The sequence below is a fragment of the Thalassophryne amazonica genome, chromosome 1 (assembly GCF_902500255.1).
Source record: "Thalassophryne amazonica chromosome 1, fThaAma1.1, whole genome shotgun sequence".
Taxonomy (NCBI): Eukaryota; Metazoa; Chordata; class Actinopteri; order Batrachoidiformes; family Batrachoididae; genus Thalassophryne; species Thalassophryne amazonica.
Window position 1 is genome coordinate 125,242,286 of NC_047103.1, and position 22,907 is coordinate 125,265,192.

A 22,907-nucleotide genomic window follows, 5' to 3' on the forward strand; every position below is an offset into this window, starting at 1 on the left:
GCATGATGTCTGTAGACCTCTAACAGTATTGTCTCAAGGCACAAATCTAGGGAAGGGTACAGAAGCATTTCTGCTGCTTTGAAGATCCCAGTGAGCACAGTGGCCTCCATCATTCCAAAATGGAAGACGTTTGGATCCACCAGGACTCTTCCTAGATCTGGCCGCCCGTCTACAACCCCAATTCCAGGCAGGCATCCATATTTGCTCTAAATATTTGCTCCAAAAGAGCAAATATTTGCACAAAAACAATCAAGTTTATCAGTTTGAACATTAAATATCTTGACTTTGTGGTGTATTCAATTGAATATAGGTTGAAGAGGATTTGCAAATCATTGTATCTGTTTTTATTTACATTTTATACAATGTTCCAACTTCATTGGAATTGGCACTGTAAACTGAGTGATCAGGGAGAAGGGCCTTAGTCAGGGAGGTGACCAAGAACCCCATGGTCACTCTGTCAGAGCACCAGCATTCCTCTGTGGAAGAGTACAACTTTCCAGAAGGACAACCATCTCTGTAGCAATCACCCAATCAGGCCTATATTGTAGAGCGACCAGACGGAAGCCACTCCTTAGTAAAAGGCACATGGCAGCCCACCTGGAGTTTGCCAAAAGGCACCTGAAGGACTCTCAGACCATGACAAACAAAGTTCCCTGGTCTGATGAGACAAAGATTGAACTCTTTGGTGTGAATGCCAGGCGTTATGTTTGTTGGAACCAGGCACCAACCCTACAGTGAAGCATGGTGGTGGCAGCATCATGCTGTGGGGATGTTTTTCAATGGCAGGAACTGGAAGACTAGTCAGGATAGAGGGAAAGATGAATGCAGCACTGTACAAAGACATCCTGGATGAAACCTGCTCCAGAGCGCTCTGACCTCAGACTGGGGCGACGGTTCATCTTTCAGCAAGATGATGATCCTAAGCATGCAGCCAGGATATAAAGGAGTGGCTTAAGGACAACTCTGCAAATGTCCTTGTATGGGTGAGCCAGAGCCCAGACCCTCACCTGGGACATAGAGAAGATCATCCGGGAGGCCCAGAAGAATTACCTGGATCCTGGAGGAGGACCTCCCGGGCGACTATTCATGCCACCTGCTGTTCAGTCTACAGTTCTGCAATGCATCCACAACTCCAAGTTCACCTGTCATCACCCTGGACTTTGAAGAATGCTTAATCTCCTCCAACAGCACCCTGGTGGCCCTCAATCTAGGCAGATGTGTGGGACTCCATCAAGGCTTGCACCATCTGCGCCAGGAGTAAGACAATCCCATCAGCCACTCTGCCCGGACTCCTCCATTCACTGCCCATTGTCAGGTTTGAATCTTTGTCTGGTATTCTGTTGTTATTTTCTTTGTTTTGTTTTATTTTATTTATTTTTTTGTTTTGCTGTGTTTTGTTTTTCTGTGTGTGTCGTTCGCTGCTGTTTCTCGCCTTGTGTCACTATCTCTCTAGTCTGTCGCTTGGTTCTTGGTGCTGGGAATTTCCCTCTCTATGGCCACACCTCTGTTCTGGTGCTTTCCATGCACACCTGTTCCTGATTTGCTGATTATCACTTGGGTTTATAAGCTCACTGGGTTGTGGTTTGCTCCTCGCCAGTTTGTTTGTGGCCTTGTGCCTGCATTCTGTCAGGATTTGGCCCTGATCAGGGCTTTGATCCACAACCCCAGTTCTAATGAAGTTTGGATGTTGTGTGAAATGTAAATAAAAACAGAATACAATGATTTGCAAATCCTCTTCAACTATATTCAACTGATAGCACCACAAAAGTCAAGATATTTAATGTTCAAACTGATAAACTTATTGTTTTGTGCAAATAGTTGATCATTTTTAAATGAATACCTGCAGCACGTTTCAAAAACAGTGGGACAGTGTTATGTTTACCACTGTGTTACATCACTTTTCCTTCTAACAACACTTAAGCCTTTGGGAACTCAGGACACTATTTGTGAGTGTCATGACTGGGTATAAAAGGAGCATCCCCAAAAGCCTCAGCTGTTCACAAGCAAAGATGGGGCAAGAATCACCAATTTGTGAACAACTGCGTAAAAAACAGTCCAACAGTTCAAGAACAATGGTTTTCGACGTTCAATTCCAAGGAATTAGGGGATTCCATCATCTGTACTCCATAATATAATCAGAAGATTCAGAGAATCTGAAGAACTTTCAACACTTAAGTGGCAAGGCCGAAAACCAACATTGAATGCCCGTGACCTTCAACCCCTCAGGTGGCACTGCATTAAAAACTGGCATCTTTTTTTTATTTACACAAATGTAATGTACAAAATTCTCGTTGGGAGATAAGCACATTTGAACATTTCACAACAATGTCCAGTAACATGCAAATAAAAGGTAGAAAACAAAAGGTAAAAATACATAGTAAAGTATTTACAAAGCATTTCTTTTGCATAAGCCATTTACATTCATTACATGTTCGTAATTAACATTCAAAACAAATATGTGGAGACATTTTCACAAAGCATTTGTGAGTCTTTACTTGAGTCTTTTAAAAGTGACAAGGAAGCAAAATATGACTATTTCAATTTTAACAGCAGAGGGATGGTTTTCTACTTTGCATTTACTTTTATGTATGTGGTATTTACCCATAATTATTACAATATTACAGAGTCTCGTTATCTCTTTTGGCATTTTGTCTATACCATAAGAATTTGTTCCAAATTTAGTTGCGGTATTTTGTCTATTTTGATTTGGCATCACCTTTTAATATCATTCCAAAAAGATTTTGTTTCAGAACAGGAGAAAACAGATGTTCAATTGTTTCCTCCTCCTGAGAGCAAAAGCCACACAGCTCCACCTCAAACCCAAACCTTTTTAAACTGCATTTCTTTAATTTTAGGAGGCATTGGCCATTTCAAAAGTTCATATAATTGTTTGTAATTTTATCTTCCCTACTGTAAATTCTTGTACTTCTACTCCAAATCGTGAAATAGTTTATGTTCAAATATTGATTAATCATTTTATTATTCATATTTTTATGTTAAGGGAAATATCAGTTGTATCTTTGGTAACAGTGTTTGTTCTTATGATAATTTCAATAATTTGAATCATGTTTAATAAAGCAATAGGTATAGCTGTACAAACACTGTTACATTCTCTATTACAACTTTTTATATTAAATTTTGACTCAAACTCTGACAAACTAAGAAAGTGACCATCTATATCCAAAATATCTGTGACAAATATATCTATCATACCATTTCTGAATAAACAATTTTCTTGTTAAACGTAATTACTCTATAGTTCCACAAGGTGGAGCCATGTGCGTGAAATTATGTGTAAATACCATCTTCCAAAAGTGCAGAACTTGTTTATTGTATTCAGATAACTTTACAGGCAACTTAGATATTTCAAATCACATTTTAAAAGAAATTCCAGACCTACTTGATCAAAGATCTTTTGGGGTACGTGAAACCATATAGAATCTGGTTTGTTTAAAAAGGCTTTTATCAGTTCACTCTGAAAACCCCAATCATGAATTCAAAGTCTATGTTTTTAAACCTCCTTTACTGTAGTTCTTAACTAATTGCAATTTTTTGATGTAATGTGTTTATTATGCCAATGAATTGAGACATTATTGAGTTTGTTTTTTTAAATGTTTGTGGGTTAGATATGAGTAGCTTAGATACATTAGTTTTGAGATGCCTTCAGATTTTGCTAATATATAGTCAAATCCCTGGTTAGGATTTAAGCTGGATTTAAGCTTTTAGTGACTAAGTCTCTGTCTGTGCAATTGTAAAGTGGAAATAGTTCACATTTTTGAGATAAGATAACAGGCCTGATGCCTGAGAGAAGTTCGATACACATTCATAGTTTTTTAAATATGACTTGTCCTTTAAAACAACCGTATCATCAGCAAATGACTTATTTTGATTCTTTGTCAATGCTCTACTACCCTCTAACTCTTGGTTATTCACTATAAGACAAGCCATTAGTTGTGTGCATAGAATGAATAATTTTGGTGAAATGGACAACCCGTCTTATACCACAAGATACATCAATTTATGGGTGATGCCAGGATGTAATGCAACAGCTATATATTTCTTATAAAAAAGATGAATTATTTACAAAACCTTTCTCCAAAACCAAAAACTTTTGGGGATTCCATAAGAAAATTGTGCTCGATTGAGTCAAATGCCTTAAAAAAATCTAGGAATAATATTACATTTTCTGAGTCTGTAGCGGCATGGTAATCTAAAAGGTCCAGTATTAGTCAAACATTGGTTATGTATGTGCCTTCCTTTGATAAAGGCGACTGAAATTCATCTTTCAGTTTATGAGCTTTCTGATTCTATTTGCGTTTTACTAGGGCCAATAGTTTATAATCATTGCAAAGGTGAGTTACTGGTCTCCAATGATCTAGTTGTAGGAGAGCTTGATTTGGTTTGGGCAATAGAATTATTAACCCAGTGTTCATTGTAGGTGATAATCATCATACTATAGAGTCCAAGTACACATTAAATAGTAAATGTTTTAACTCCTGCCAAAAATAAGAATAGAACTCCATGATAAGCCCATCTATGCCCGGTGATTTCCCGGTTTTCATTTGTTTTAGAGCCTTTGGAGTTCTGTAACTGTTAGATCTTCTTCTAAAGATAACTTGCTTCATCCGATACTTTAGTAATATTGTTCCTTATTGTGTTCATAAAGGCATCGCATTTCTCCTTTTGTAATTTTTCCTTGTACAGGAATTCCCTTATTTGAATTGGATCCTGAATTATTGTCCCATTTTGCTTAATTTGGTTATTTTTGTCCTTGACCTGCCTTCTTTTTCAAGACTGTAGATGTATGTTGTATTTTTCCTCCCCTGTCAAATTCATTTGGCTTTGGACTTACAAAAGCTCCCTTTGCCTTTTCTAGATAAATTTCACCATTTGATTTTGAAAAGAATATAACTGCTCCTATGCTTCCTCATTTAATGTGTTTTTTCACAGAGGAGATTATTTTCGCAACTAATATTTTTTGCCTAAATTGCTTGCCTTTGCAATTTTTTTCCTGTTTCAATAGCTAGCTGTTTCACCCTGAAATTTAAACCATTCCCATTTGCTTAATTCTGACATGTCTGTCTATGTGTCGACGCGGGTTGAGGAGCGGGACCTGCCGTCTGACAGAACCCAGCGCTAAAATAACCAGAAGCCGGTTCCAAGAACAAAAACAATTTATTTTTTCACCTTCTGGTGCATAATAAAGTGTAAAAACTAAACAGCGTCATTCTGGTGGAGTGAAGGCTGGCACGCTCTCCAGCGCCCAAAAGGATCGAAGCCCGGCGCTTCTGGACTCACTGTTACAGCCAAAACACCCCCCAGGTGGACACGACAACCGACTCTCTGCGAAGGATAGAAGAGGTGAGGTAAGTCAGCAGTTACAACCAATATCCTTCAAAGACACACACCATCAGCAACACATTCAGGTCGTATTTTAAGCTTTATGCAAGTGAGCAGCTTCTCACAACAGGTGGAGGATCACTTGTCCGCACGCCACAGCAGTGAGAAGCAAGCCGCACAATTCTCAGCACAATTCAAATCTACTGCGTAACAAAATACCCAAGTTACTATCAACAAGTAGTCAAACAATTAATCACCTCTGATGTGTGCTGACAGCATGTGTCCCTCACCCTTCCTGCTTCACGGGCTCGATGTGTCAAACCCAGGCGCGGTCCTCAGCGTCTCACAAACGAACATCACAAGGTCGAGTTCCCGGCAATTCTGCTTGAATCACACATGGCTTAAATGCAGAACGCCATCTAATTATCTGCTTCAGCTGAAAGTCTTTAAGGTTGCATGTGAGCACCATCCACAGGTGCTGCACATAATGTTGATGAGAGTGAAGGACTCTTCAGACCAGCACCTTCTCCACAGACAATAAATCAGTTTTCATACCACCTGGAGAGCAAAGAAAAGAAAAAGAACACCAAAATGTCCAGCCACACCCCCCAACACACAACAATGTCCAATTTGCCTATTTCAATTAGAGTAGTTCTCACCTGACAACAAAATTATTTATTCAGCAATAGTGAATTATTGAATTTACAAATATTATTAGACATTTGACTTTGGGTCACCATTTTCAATGATAGCCAAATTGTTATGATTTGAGGCCAGGATCTGAACAAAGGCTGAGATTTCCCAAATGCAGAGCAGTCATGACAAATGGTAGAATTTCACAGAATACCAGGTTTAATGCTGCGTTTACACATAACGACAAGTCACGAATGCCACGAAGTACACATTCTTGGCCACTGATCACGAATGTGATGATTCGGGGCAGAGGCGTCAGGTGTCCTCAGGAACTGCTGCAACCTGTTACCACACGTTACGATTAATGGCACGTGTTGGAGAATTATCAGGAACTATTATGCACAGTCAAGAATAATGTTCAGCGTTGTTGCTCGCTATTGTGCGTAACAGCGCATCGTTAAGTTCTGTCACGTTGTAAACGAGGTGAATTGTCTCCACACACCCATATTCATCCAACCGAATTCAGATCGCTCCAGTTTTTCAGAAGAGCTTTGTGACTGCATGCATATTTGGGCTCTGTGCCATGGAGTGGTGCAGAGAGGAGGAGGAGATGGACAGATGCGTGGCTTCATGTGGCTCTTGTCTCGCGCATTTCCCCAAACGGCACATGCAGCAGGTGGAACACCTGCAGGAGCGCGCTGAAGAGCACTGAAATGAGACTTTTAGCCTACTGGTGTCAGCAATCAAACTGAATGCGGTGCAGCAGGGTTTAATTGTGCGCGCGCTTCTTCCTCCGCCGGACTGGAGGAGGTGCAGAGATGTCTGGCTGCACGTGAGTCTCCTCTCGCTCCTCTGGCTCAGACTCGTTCTCCTGCTCATCGGTTACAACAGCAGGTGGAACACCTGCAGGAGCATCCTGAGGAGCTTCAGCAGGAACTGTGGAACGACATTTGGAGCCGAGTTTAACTGTGAGCACGCGTTGTGTGGCCGCGTTACAAGTCGTGTCAAAACTTGACAGTTTCGTGTCACTTCGTAATGCGTGACCGTTTGGGCTCCAAGAACCATCACAAGAACCACTACAAACGTGTCACATTCTATTAAGGATCACTACTCATCAAGACAGACCAATACGCTCAGTTACGACCTCCACGACGTGAGACGAAATGAGGGTGGTTGGTGTGTGACATTTGTGGAAGATTTTTTGACAGGCAAAAACATGCTCCACGAATATCAAGAATATCATGCACCAACACGCACTATTAAGAAACCTATTCAGATGCGTTAAGTCAAATTAAGAATGTCAGGAATGTGTCACGAATGACAAAAATGACATCCGTAATGTGTCTTGGTATGTGTAAACGCACCTTAAGAACAATAACTCATATTTAACCAGTTTTCATGGCTCAACTCTTTTACAGTCAATAACAGCATATCCCTCCTTTAAGAAGGCTCTTTTCCCCGGCGTCGTACCTCCTCCACTGCTGGCCACAGCTTTGCCCTCGCCTCTCAATCCTCTCTTGAAAAGTCCTCCTTGAATCTGATGTTCATTTCTTTGCATACTCTAGTCTCCTTTGATCTTCTCCATATCTCGTCCCTCGTCTTCTTTATGTTGAACTGGATGATGATCGCACGTGGTGCTTTGTTCGTGGCTGCATCATTCTTCCATCCCAATTAGTGCACGGTATCGACTGTTTCCCATAGTTTGTCCACGGCTACCAGAATTACATGTGTGAGGATGCCTATCACAATCTCTCGTTTATTTTCCTTTTCCTTTTCTGGCAGCCCCGTAAGTATCCCAGCCCTCAGGTACTGGGCGTTCTACAGGCACTTCTCCCTCAAATCTTTATTTTCTTTTTTCGGCAGTTGTACCTGTGCTTTTATTTGTTCCACGTCCTCTGTTGGCTTTGGTAGCTTTTTCGTTGGTTTGTATGCGCAGTTCAATAGTCTCAATCTTATTCTGGAGCATATGCCATCTGTCATCCATCCATTTTGATAGATCTTTGATAGCCTCAAGGACGCTTAAGATGCCCATCTCACTTTCTTCATCTCTTCTTTTTTTCAGTTTCTTGGGATTGGGGTTTTGTAATGGAGTGTGGTCATTCTTGTCTTTTGCTGCCGCTAACTCCATCTCTTTTACATCCTCCTCTCCACATGCTTCTTGCAGAGCCAATACGTCGTAATCGTGGTCGGGGGTTGTTGGAGTTATTCTGTAGATACACTGTTTTATTTTATCATGCATGTTTTGTGTTCTCTGCTCTGGTAGAATGTAGTTCTCTCTGCTCTGATAAAGTGTATTGTACTGATGTGATGGGTGAAGGTTACTTAAGATATGTGACATGACGTGTTTCTGCAAGTTGTGGTATCTCTGTGTGCATGCTAAGCTCTTTTTCAGGACATGTGAAGATGACCCAGGCAGGATGCAGCCGTAAGCGGAGCAGTGGGATAAAGAATAGAGAATTGAATGTTCCAACCACAGTGTGATTATGATACATTAGTCCTTGTGTCAGAAGAAGTGTGATTAATCGTTAGATGTCTTAAACACATCTTAATCGAGCCCAAGATTAAAAGGTTCTGAATGTCCTGAATGTATTGTGCAATCAGCGGTTCTGCGGCAACAGCTCACACGCTATCACTCTTCCCCTTAGGAGCTGTACCGCCCATGTATGTAGGGAAGTCCTAAATAAAAAGAGCGGGAGCGCAGGCCAGACTTTAGTGTAGCTTTGGTGTCAGCCTGACTGCACTCCTCGCGAGCTTAAAATTGAATTCTATCTCTCACTTGTTTTAAGGCCTGGTTGTCTCTTCCTCTTATCAAAGGTACAGTATTCTAAACCCGACAAAGACTGGGGGCACGTCCGGGATCCCACAGACCTGACTGTTCCAGCGAGCGTGATCGACACCAGAGAAATCCTTGGCCAAGGTAACTCAGACCCTTTGACGGGACTGGCTCAATCCGTTGGCTGGGATCTGAAAGGTTGACGGGATCACCGAGAGGGAAAGAGACCGACGGAGTGTGAGTATAGAATTTGATTCTGATAAAATTTTTGTTGTGAATGGTGGCAGTAGGCTTGCGTAAAATAGAAATGTTGAATAGTGAAATAGTGACAGAAAGTCACGGTTAAACAGGGAAATAAGTGCACAGTGAAAAGGCAGTTAAACCTCGCAGGGATGGTGGAGTCCCCCAATGCAGGACATTAGTTAAATTCCACGGGAGGGCGAGCTCCCCTGGCCTAAGAATACGCGAAATAAGTGCACAGTGAAAAGGCAGTTAAACCTCGCAGGGACGGTGGAGTCCCCTAATGCAGGACATTAGTTAAATTCCACGGGAGGGCGAGCTCCCCTGGCCTAAGAATACGCGTACGGTTATTAAAAGTGTTTCTATGTATTTGTGTAAATAAAATAACTGTGTGTGAGTGTAATAAAGGTGACTGAGTGAGAGTGTGGAGTCACTTCGACTCCCCTCTATGAAAATCTCACAGGAAAGTAAGTAGTAAGTTTTGAGAAGAAGCAAAGGCAAGGCCTTCCCGTGCCCTCCGGGGTGGCGAAAGGGAACGCACTTCTCAGAATAGTTGATTACTACCCTGTGATTGTAACAACACCAGTGGATTAGGACCCTGTAGGGGCAAAACCATCACTGGTCTAAAACGTTCTGAAAACACAAAATGGGAAATCTAACAGTTAAAAATGAGAGACCTAAGTCCCGGGACGATCTAAAAACAAAAGATTGGATATACATGAATAAAATTGATCCAAATTCAACAAAAACACTTAGATAAGTGGATAAAAGATCATGGATTTGATGGACGCCTGCAGAAGAGTCATTAACTAAACTAAAGAACAGTATTGAGAAGAAGTGTGGAACAAGTGAAAAAAAGAAGAAAAGAAGGTCAAGGTGAAATTGTAGCATGGGAAAGAGAAGTTGAGAACGAAAGAAGGGCCTTAGAGAAGCAAAGGAAAGACAGAAAGAAACAGTAAATGATAAGAAGGAGCAGGGGAACTGTTGTGTGTTGGGGGTGGGGGGGGGGGGGCGTGGCTGGATGTTTTGGTGTTCTTTTCTTTTCTTTGCTCTCCAGGTGGCATGAGGGCTGATTTGTCTGTGAAGAAGGTGCTGGCTGAAGAGTCTTCACCCTCATTAACATCATGGAAAGCACCTGTGACTGGTGCTCACGTGCAACCTGGACGACTTGCAGCTGAAGCAGATAATTGGATGGCGTTCTGCATTTAAGTCATGTGTGATTCAAGCAGAACTGCCGGGAACTCGACCTTGTGACGTTCGTTTGTGAGACGCTGAGGACCGCGCCTGGGTTTTGACACATCGAGCCCGTGAAGCGGGGAGGGGTGAGGACACATGCTGTCAGCACACACGAAAGGTAATTGAGTGTTTGAGTAGTTGTTGATAGTGGCTTGGTGTTTTGTTGCACAGTATACTGGAATTGTAAAGAGAATGAATGAATGAATGAATGAATGAATGAATGAATGAATGAAAACTGTTTATTTCGAACATTTGATACAACAACAATTACAAGATAGATCAGTAAAGACAACAACAAAAAAGTTCCTACTGTGTACCCAACATGTCCGAAAAGGGGTAGGGTGAAGCATCAGCTTATTTATCCCTACCCCTTCTTCCCCACAACCAGTAATACCCTTTGCCACATATACACATAAATTCCTACACACCTAAACCGATATCAATATATATATATATACATATATATACACACACATACATATACACATCAACATACACATATATACACATATACATATATACACATACATACACAAACATAAATATACACCTACACATACCTACTTACATACAAAATACTATATATTTACAAGCCGAAGCAACAACAAAAACACCCTAACCCTCATTACCCTTCCTCCTCCCTATACCCAGAAAAAACCATATTTTTGTACCGCTGTTTGAACTGGTTCATGCTTGGACATTGCTTGAGCCCCACTCCCAATCTGTTCCACATCCTCACCCCACAGACAGAAATACAGAAACCTTTTAATGTTGTTCGTGCCCACTGATGCTTTAAATTAAATTTCCCCCTCAGACTGTAATCCCCTGATCTGTTAAAAAACATATTTTTAATATTTGCTGGAAGTAAATTGTTTATTGCTTTATACACAATTTGTACTGTTTGAAAATGAACCAAGTCTGTGAATTTTAAGAATTTGGATTGTAAAAATAGTGGATTTGTATGATCTCTATAGCCAGTATTATGAATAATTCTTATAGCTCTTTTCTGCATTACTGACAGTGATTGTGTTGTACCTTTATAAGTATTAAGAATTGTGCAGTTTGCTTCTCACTGCTGTGGCGTGAAGGATAAGTGATCCTCCACTTGTTGTGAGAAGCTGCTCATTTGCATAAAGTAAAAAAAAAAGACACTGACCTGAGTGTGTGCTGATAGCGTGTGTTTATTGGAAGATATAGTTGTATCTGTTGCCTTACCTCACCTTCTCTTTGCTTCACAGAGAATCAGTTTGTCGTGTCCACCTGGGGGGTGTTTGGCGGGTGGTAGGAAGTCCAGGAGCGCCGGCTTTAATCCTTGCGGGTGCTGGAGAGCGAGCCACGAATCACTCCACCAGAGGAACGTTGTTTTTATGTTTTTACACTTTTAAGCACAGGTGAATAATAAATAGTTTCTGTTTGGAACCGTTCTCTGGTTATTTTTAGCGCTGGGTCCTGTCTGACGCAGGTCCGCTCCTCAACCCGCGTCGACACATAACAGGAACGTGATGTTTCACAGACAAGAAGATAATGAGACAGGGCCTGTGGCTCCAAAAGTAGAAATGGTAGTAAAATTGGATACTACAAAACACAGTCAGCCAGAAGCTGAAATAAAGGAGAATAAACTCTATCCAGATTTACCACAGGGACAACCCCCATCATATGTAGACCCTACACAACACGTCATGAGAACACGATCCAAAACACCAAAGATGAAGAAAAACAACCTGGACCATCAGCCCCACCGGCTGATCAGGAACCAGGTGGATCAGGAGTCTATCCAATGATTCATGTGGCAAATCCACATACGTCAGGACCAAGAACTATTCTTGTGTACCGAACTTGGACACAAGCAGACGTTAAGGCAGCTGTGGAAGGTATAACTCCCCCACGAGAAGATGTAGCCCAGTACATTATTGACGTAACCGCTTTGGTTAAATCCTACACTCTTAGAGGGGATGAAGTTCAACAAGTCATAATGGCAACTGTGACAAAGGATTGGGCTGATGTAAAAGGAGATTGGGATCCTGCAGAGGCAGACCACACTCCATTAGCCCATGATAGTCAGGAATTGGAAGATCGATTGGCCGCACTATTGCTGAGAATTAAGCAGAAATACCAGCAGAAGTCAAATTACACAGAAATAAATCGCACAAAACAGAAAGATGATGAACCATTCGAAGACTATCGACATCAATGGAAAAGTTTTTAAAGTGCACAGTGGTCTTCTACCACTGAAAAATGATAGCGTGTATGAACAACAATTGAAAAATGCACTCCATGCCAACTCCAGATCAGATATCCGAGCATGGGTAGACAAACACATGATAACGCTCCCAACAGCTGGGTTACAAGAGTATGTAGACCACGGCATACACGCAGAAAAAAATCTGAAAACAAAAAAGGCAGCCCGCTACTGTATATACAAATTTGGCCCAGGCCTGGCAGTACTCTTTGGATCTGTCGGAGTTGAGACAAACTGAACAATTATTGGAGGAAGGTCTGATGACCTGTGAAAACAGAGAACATGTAGTAATGATGTCACCTACAGATCTACACATAACTATGCTATTCACTCCATGAAAGGATGAAAGGTATGGAGCAGGATTTCTGAAAATTCCATCAGAATTACAGACAGTAGCACACCTATACACAGACAGAAAAACCACCTCTGTGTGTAGTGTAGTGCTGACCCAAAGTGCAGACAAATGGTACAGAGGAAAACCTGAGGCTGTGCCACATATTTCACTGACAAGGGCACACACTCAGTCCTGGAAGGACCTTAGAAGAATTGTTAAGATAGCTGAGGAAGCAACTGATTGGCATGAAGCAGATGCAATGTCGGTGTGGGATTCAGTCCATCCACAGGCTTGTATCGGAAATACAAGTTTGTAAGTGCTTGGACGACACCGGTGATACATGAAGTAGATCTGGATGATTGAAATTTAACAACATCTGTGTTGTTGACACAGGAAGATGAGACTTTATTGGCCAAACTGCCTCCTCATCTCTGGGTGAATGCACCCACAGATGGAGGACTGTTGAAAAATATTCCGCCAGTCAAAATTAAGCCACGATCTGATTGGAGACCACGGATCAAACAATATCCATTAAAACCTGAAGCAGAAAAAGGACATGACTTTTCTAGGTATCTGTAATTATTGCAGAGCCTGGATTCCATGTTATGCAGAGATGGTGCAGAAATTGCAGGATTTAATACACTCTATACCAATGGCTATGATTGACAAAATACAGTGGAATAAAGAAGCTGAAGAACAGTTTACAGCTCTTAAACAAGAACTTGTGAGTTCCACAGTATTATCTCTGCCCAATTATGCCAAGCCATTCACTCTCATGGTGGACACAAAACGGGGATTCATGTGTGCAGTCTTGCTACAACAACATGGTAATAAAAATAAACCAGTTGGCTATTATTCCAAACGTTTGGATACATTCTTATCACCTGCCAGACAGACAATGAACCATTAATAGATTCTGACCTTTTATTGGATATGCAAAAACAGGCACCAGCGCAGGAACGACATTTGTGGTTGAAAAATGGGCAACCCCAAACCCCAAAGGACTTTATTGTATACATAACAAACCCATCCTACCCAAAAGCTTATTCAAAGCAGCTGCAATTGCGACACATGGGTGTGTCGACAGGGGGGATGGTATATATGGTAGACCAATACTTTACTACCTATGGATTTAATTTATACTCAAAAAATTTTTGTAAAGCCTGTGTTACCTGATTGAAACACAACCCACAGGGAAGTATAAGACCCCGGAGAGGGCAATTCCCAAAACCACAGTATCCTTTTCAAATTGTTCATATGGACTTTATTGAACTAAATTGATGTGGACCTTATCAATACTGACTAGTATTAATTGATGCCTTTTCAAAATGGGTAGAAATTGTTCCATCACAAAAAGCAGATGCTTTAACAGTAGCAAAAGCACTGTGTAAGACAATTATTCCGTATTATGGAATACCAGAGACATTGTACAGTGATAATGGAACACATTTTGTAAATGAAGTTGTACAAAGAGTAGCAGAACACATGAAAATTAAGTTAAAACATCATTGTGCTTACCACCCACAAGTGCAGGATTAGTGGAAAGGACAAAGGGCACAATAAAAATAAGATTAAGGAAATGTATAGAAGAGACAAAACGAACCTGGATTGAATGTTGGACCTAGTAAAATTGTATATGAGAACAACACCAACACCATCAGGTTTAACACCATTTGAGATACTTTATGGACGACCATATCGTCTACCAATTTTTGACATGGATACTAAAACAGCAGATGAGGAACAAACATTAGCAGATTTTATGAAAAGACATTAACACAGAAAGAGATAACTTAAACACATTTACTGCCGAATAATTTTGATCTTCCACAGGACGGCCTTCCAGTAGTCCAGCCAGGAGACTGGGTGTTCATCAGAGTGATTAAGAGGAAGAACTGGTCCAGTCCTCGTTGGGAAGGTCCATACCAAGTGCTGTTAACAACACCAACTGCAGTAAAGATAGCGGAGAGATCAACGTGGATACATCTAAGTCACTGTAAGATACCGCGTGTGTTGGCTGCCTCCACAGTGTAAGGGGAAGTCTGGCTACAAAGGGAGCTCTATTTAATTAGCAATAGATTGTCTCAATGCCAGTGAAGCAGGGAGATCCTTGCATTATTAGGTGAGTTGGTTAACAACACTGTATCCTAGCAATCATGACTGAACTACAGCAGACCCCGGAGCGGCGTGCTCAGCGCCGCCGCTGCCCGGACTGTTGGTAGGGCAAGCCGGTTGCGTTGTGATCTTAGTGTGTTTCGTGCTCCTCGGATTCCTGGCTGGTGGTTGACCCAAGAATTGCAGCTCACTGTGGACCGAGCCAGAGAACAACGCAAGCAACGTCAGAAGAGGTTTATTCATAATGTGAATGAGACAGATGGACACCCTCATATATACCATACTAATTTGTGGTACAGAGATGTTCATTTATTGGCTATGGAATTACGTTACTAATTGTTATGTTTGTTCGCAAATGCCTATATCCTCAACACACCAGCTCTGACGGCTAAACCGTACCCTGCTAGGGTGACAGAATGTCTTATCATACGGATGCATAATCAAACCTGTATTTCGGATGGCAGCAGTTCTCAGCAAATCTGATAAGATGCAACACCACTTGCCTCAGTGCAACCACTTATATGATAGGGATTTCAACAGAGGACGTACAAGCGTGCCCAAGTGCTGCTCCATTGACTAGACTGAATGGAAATGCAAAAATATCATCACGTTAAATTGTCATCACAACGGCCATTCCCGATTTGCTTTTACGGGACAGGGAATAAAACTGTAGGTAAAATTAAGAAACGTCTGTGTACCCAAACGTATGTTTTATCAAATAATTTAAGCCTAACCAAAACATAATATGTGGATGGTACTTATCTTCATCACATTGGACGGGGATGTAATTATACAGGCTCCTGTCCATGGGGAACGGATGAAGCATGTGCTTATGTTAGTAAGTTTTTGCTACCACCTGTAAATGGTACTCCGGTGTATGATGACATCTATTGGCTTTGGGGTTCCAGACTGTACATGAGTCTCCCACCAAATTGGGGTGGTGTGTGTGCACCTACCCAGGTGACTGACCATACATATGTGGTAGTGCCAAGGACCTCCACAGAGAAGAATGGCAGCACCAGACGGAGGAGATTGATATACCAGATGTGTTACCACATGATCACATGTGGGGCTCGGATGTACCAAAGGACCAAAATTGTGGTCTGTAGGAGATAAAATAGCACATTCATTGTTCCCCTGGATAGGAGTGGAAAAAAAAAATGTCATTAATGATTGAAACTCTGAATTATCGATTGGGTCTGTTCATGAATGTAACTGAGAAAATAGTAGCAGCTCAAAACACTGAAATAGATGCTTTACGTACCATGGTGATGCAAAATCGCATGGTTTTAGACTTGCTTACTGGTTCACAGGGAGGAGTTTGTGTTCTGCTGAACACAACATGCTGTACTTTCATCCCAGACTCCATTCATTCAGTGGTTGTGCAGGACGCATTGGAAGAGCTGAATAAACTTCGTGATGCAATGCATAAAGACACCCTAGCCGTGAACCGGTGGAATCCTTGGTCCTGGTTGACTTCAGGACCATGGTGGCAGTTACTATTGAAAATGGTGACACCAGTTATTATAGTCCTAATTCTGATTGGACTTTGCATGTGTTGTGTGATCCCTTATATCAAAACAATGGTTGGCAAAATGGTGTCAAATACATTGTACAGTGTTATCTGGCTTTCCAACAAACTATGCCAAAATATCAAGCATTGAAACAGTCAGACCTTAGTGGAGAAAACTATAATGACTGTGTTGAGAATTATGATGATATTGAAAAGCTCACAACTCCAGTTCAAGCTTGAACTGTTGATGTGATGAGTTAACACACTCTTAGCCTATGAAGCTTTAGCTGAAATGTAATAAGACAAGTGGTGTAGTCGAATAATACAGATAAACGGTTCATTTATACCAGTCAGCCGAAGTGACGTGTGGTGGTGGTGTGGAGATAATAGAATTTTTGACAGATTGCCTAGGAATGTGTCAGGCTACTGTGCTTTAGTGTCCCTACTCCTCCCAGTAAAAGCCATTCCCATTTTAGCCAAGGACTTGTTGATGCACCTAAAGTCTGTGGTGCCTGAAAATTGGCATAGAGTAAAAAGAGATTGGAAAGGAGAGGGAGATCCAACATATATTGACGCAATAGGAGTCCCCAGAGGAGTGCCTGATGAGTACAAACTGGCTGATCAGATAGCAGCTGGATTTGAATCCTCCATCTGTGGTGGTGTTCAATTAATAAGAACATAGACAGAATAAGCTACATCCACTACAACGTGCAGAAATTGGACAGAGGAAGGTCTTAAAGCGGTACATTCCAACTGGCAGCCACCTCAACTGATGGCCTTCCAGAACCGCATAGCCCTGGACATGCTGCTCACTGAGAAAGGAGGAGTCTGTGCAATGTTTGGAGAACAGTGTTGCACATTCATACCGAACAACACAGCAGCCGATGGAAGCCTGACCCAGGCCATTGAGGGCTGCGGACACTGAACAAGAAGATGAAGGATCACAGCGGCGTTAATGCCGAATTCTGGGACTCGTGGCTGGACATGTTTGGGAAGCACTTTGTTCTCCTCTGCGCTTATATCTATAGCAGTTTTTTCTGCAATTCTGACCTTGTGTGGATGCTGTTGTATTCCTTGTCTACGTGGTCTAGTCAATAGAATGATAACCACTGCTATCTCACCAGCCAGACAAGATTCAGCTCAGGCATACCCCCTTCTGGGTAACCATCCAGAAGATGACGATAATGAGACTGATGAAGAAGACAACTACGACCACTATCTTCCAGATCTGTTCCCTGATCCAGGTGATTATGGTGAACCTGACGATGACCTCAACACCAACGATAAGACCTCCCGAGTGTAAATGTATTCTTACCATTGTTTAATGACCCTGCAGCTGCAAATCTGAATAAGAAGTGGTTGCTTAGTAACAATTGTTTACTTTTAGGTGAAGATGTAATACCGTTGGAATGCATAATAAACAGAGGGGAAATGTTGGAGTTATTCTGTAGATACACTTTTATTTTATCATGCATGTTTGTGTTCTCTGCTCTGGTAGAATGTAGTTCTCTCTGCTCTGATAAGTGTATTGTACTGATGTGATGGGTGAAGGTTACTTAAGATATGTGACATGACGTGTTTCTGCAAGTTGTGGTATCTGTGTGCACGCTAAGCTCTTTTTCAGGACATGTGAAGATGACCCAGGCAGGATGCAGCCGTAAGCGGAGCAGTGAAATAAATAGAGAATTGAATGTTCCAACCACAGTGTGATTATGATACATTAGTCCTTGTGTCAGAAGAAGTGTGATTAATCGTTAGATGTCTTAAACACATCTTAATTGAGCCCAAGATTAAAAAGGTTCTGAACGTCCTGAATGTATTGTGCAATCAGCGGTTCTGCGGCAACAGCTCACACGCCATCACTCTTCCCCTTAGGAGCTGTACCGCCCATGTATGTAGGGAAGTCCTAAATAAAAAGAGTGGGAGCGCAGGCCAGACTTTAGTGTAGCTTTGGTGTACAGCCTGACTGCACTCCTCGCGAGCTTAAAATTGAATTCTATCTCTCACTTGTTTTAAGGCCTGGTTGTCTCTTCCTCTTATCAAAGATACAGTATTCTAAACCCGACAGGGGTGCTAACCGCTAGCTTTGAGTTAGCCATTTTTCCGTATTAAATTTTTTCACGTTTCACTTTCAAGTTTCACCAAAAATTGATGACTTATGTTCCAACTTCTCTTAAAGTCTCACCAGGAGTAGCCATCTTTTCAGAGTGTAGTGTTTTGGACGTTTAAATCAAGTTTTCTGTCAGACCTGCAATTTTCCCAAACGCTCACTCCGCCATACAGTTCGTTGCTACATCTACAAGTGCAAGTTAAAACTCTGTCATGCAAATCAAAAGCCATACATCAACAACATCCAGAAACACCGCTGCCTTCTCTGGGCCTGAGCTCATTTGAAATGGACAGACGCAAAGTGGGGAAAGTGTGCTGTGTATAGACATCGTGTCCTACAGACAAGAGAAAAAAGTCCATCCAGATTGTTACCAGCGCAAAGTTCAAAAGCCAGTGATGGTATGGGGGTGTCTTAGTGCCCATGGCATGGTCAACTTACACATCTGTGATGGTACCATCAATGCTGAATTGCTATATCCAGGTTTTGGAGCAACACATGCTGCCATCCAAGCAACGTCTTTTTCAAAGACGTCTCTGCTTATTCAGCAAGACAATGCCAAGCCACATTCTGCATATGTTACAACAACAGGCTTTATAGTAAAAGAGTGCAGGTACTAGACTGGCCTCCTGTAGTCCATAATGTGTGGCACATTATGAAGCGCAAAATACGACAACGGAGACCCCGGACTGTTGAACAACTGAAGTCGTACATCAAGCAAGAATGGGAAAGAATTCCACCTACAAAGCTTCAGCAATTAGTGTCCTCAGTTCCAAAACGCTTATTGAGTGTTGTTAGAGGAAAGGTGATGTAACACAGTGGTAAACATACCACTGTCCCAGCTTTTTTGAAACGTGTTGCAGGCATCCATTTCAAAATGAGCAAATATTTGCACAAAAACAATAAAGTTTATCAGTTTGAACATTAAATATCTTTACTTTGTGGTGTATTCAATTGATATGGCCTAGTTAAAAATAATGAAGCCTAACTGCTGATTTGTATTACATTTGTCAAGAACAAGCCATTAGTGTATTAAGCACCAACCAGATTTATCTGTGAGTTGCCTATAGTCTCTTTGACAGGTACTGAAATTCATGGACAAATTCCGCACAGTTCCAGAGATATGCACAAAATTTACCCCCAAAATAGCACTTTTTTAATCAATTTTGTGTGACATTGATATTTAGCATTAGCATTTAAAGTTGAATGTTAAAGAAATAACCTTGTATTTTGTAGTTTCTTTGTTTGTGCTTCATGCTAACACACATTAATATATTTTTGTAATGATACAAATGTCATTTCCTAGAAAAAACAACATCATGTTTCTAAAGCAAGGTAAAACTGTCGCAAGCATAACGCTGAGAATAAGTCCTTGATTTATTTGTGTCATAACCTTAGCTATATCGCCTACTCTGCTACAATAGAATAATTATATTACTTGTTCAATAATACCAGAAACTAATGGACAGAATTTCTTTGTTTCAGGCTTCTACAGACTAAAGAAGATACCTCCAACTGTTGTCGCAAGCATTCTATGTGCTCTAGCACATTATAGTGTATATGCACTGATAATTTCTAGCAATGATTGACCCAAGATCATTAGAAATATTGAAACTCTGATATATAACCATACCTAAAATGATAACATTTCACAAAAAGACCACTTAGTTCTATTTTCATTATGTGTTTATTCTCTGTTCTGTTTTGCTTTGTCACTTTGTTTCTTTGTTACTTTTATACTTTGGCCATATTTCACTTCCGTTTTAGTTTTGTTCTGTCAGTTTGGGTTTTCTTTGTTAATCATGAATTTATCATTTGTTTATTTAGGCCCTCTCTGTTATGATTTGAGGCCAGGATCTGAACAAAGGCTGAGATTTCCCAAATGCAGAGCAGTCACGACAAAGGTTGAATTTTTAAAGAATACCAGGTTTAATGCTGGACTGGTGGCAAGATACAAAAACAGTGGAGGAGCAGGAACAACCAAAATACAAAGTTCACCCACTCAGGTTGTGGGGAGATCCAGAGCGTGAGGAGACAAAGCAAACTTAAGTTGACAATCTTCCAGGGAGTGCAAAAACCAGAACTGAGTACTTACAAAAGGGAGCAGTGGAGAACACAGGACATCAGAAAAGGTGAGCAGTCACTTTAACAACAGAATGATAAGTAGCATGCTGCATGGACAAGACAAAAAGCAGCACAGGAATCAGCTACCACAGGAAAACAGCTACAATGGACCAGCATGGGACATGAACACAGGTGAGGTTAAATACAGAGTCTGATGAGTGAATTAATTCCAGCTGGAAACTCAGAAGAAGTGTGAAGACTAATTTAAGACACTAGATGGCGGCAGAGAACAGAACATACATGACTGAAGAGTGCAAACATGAAGTGACCCACATACTAATAAGCCTAATGACATAGAAAGGAACAATGATAAACACACAGTGGAAAGACCAAGACACAAGCACCACAGGAGTGTAGGACAAACTTGGTTGGAAAGAAAGGTGAGAGAACAGACAAAACATAATGTGAACAAAGGGCGGGGTCTAACCAGACCGACAGCACTGCACGCTCAGTGAGAAGTACCTAGACACAGAGCGCGCACATGCACCAGGAACAACACAGAGGAAGGAGGGATAATATGCACACATATGCAGCAAGACAGAAGAGGAGACAAAGACAAGAAGTGAGGACTGAGCGTCTGAGGAAATCATGTATAACTGCATTCACACACACAGACGTACACATCCACACAGATGAGGGCCAGCATGCATGTCAATATGGACTAGGAGGGGGGCGTGCCAGGACACATGCGCATATAGCTGAGCACACTAACCAGACGTGCACATGCACCTACACACACACACACACACACACACACACACACACACACACACACACACACACACACACACACACACACACCTGACTCCAACTCCTTCATCCAAATGACAAACCCACAGATTCACAAAGACAGAAGTCATGGACAGAGCAAATACAACAGAAACTTGGACACTGACCATTCAGAAGACAAGACAGACAGACAAGGAAGAAGACAAAATACAAGACCTCAAAAACAACCTGAAGGGACCCTAACACTCTCATTTTTATCTGTTATGCTTTTGGAATCGGGTTTTGTTTTCTGTTTATGATTTAGTCTTTATTTGTTTGTGTTGCCATCTGGTTATCTTTTATTGTATACTTCTGTCATAAGCCAGTTCCAGTTTAGTTTTCCCTTAGTGTTTATTTTCCTATTATTCTCTGATCAGTTCTTTTGTGTTTCTTATCTTTTGGTTCGCTTCTCATGTCCATCTTCTGTTCAAGTTCCTGTTCATAGATGTATTATATTCTGTCAGCGGGTTTTGCTTTCTGTGTTCTCTTTTGTCTTCATCTCATTTGTTTGTTTTCACTCCACACCGAGTACCTGCCATTGTGTCTTCATCCCTCACTCATTCTTGATTGTGTTATCACGTCATGCCTCTTCACCAGTTCTTGTGTCCTCATCTGCCACTTTGATTCTGTCTAATTTGTGTTTTCATTCATTCACACTCTTGGCACCTGCTCACATATCTTTGTCATCAAGCCACACCCCCCATTTCTCCATCATTCACCTCACGTGCACCTTGTTAACACCTGTCTACTTAAACTCCGTCCAGCCACCTCACCTCTGCCAGTTGTCGTCTCTGTACACATCCTAGCTCTTGAATTCAGTCCTGTTCTTGCTTAGCCATGCTCTGTATTTTTTGACTGCGCCTTTTGCCTCATCTCTGATGTCTGTGTTTGCTTGTGCCACTGAACCCTGTTCGTCCATGACTGCATTTTTGCCTGATCCTGATTGTACCTCTGCTCCACTGACTGATCACCTGTGTACCGTACCTGAGCCTTGAATAAAGACCATGATTTCTTTTACACCTTAGCCTAGTCTGGGAGTCTGTTTGAGCCATGCATGTGTGTCTAGCAATTCCTGACCATCCAGCCTGATAGAACAAACTGGCCAACGATGGACACAGCCAGCTCTGACCCGTTCCAGCTGGTGGTACACCACCAGAGTAGGCAGCTCGCGTAGCAAGAAGACTAGCTCACTGCTCTCTTTTCCGGATTGCAATTGAAGCGTTCAGGTGGAGACCACTGGTCTCCACCTGAACGCTTCTCAGGCGAGTCCAGTGACATCAGACCATTTATTACTCAGTGTAAGTTACATTTTGAGCTCAGGTCATGTAAGTTCCCATCCGACAGGATGAAGGTAGCTTATATGATAACTCACTTGACTGGTCGTGCTGCGGCGTGGGCAACAGCTGAATGGAGTCATCAATCCACCACTTGTGCCTCCCTTCTGGCTTTCACCACTGCTCTTCAACAGGTGTTTCAACAACCATT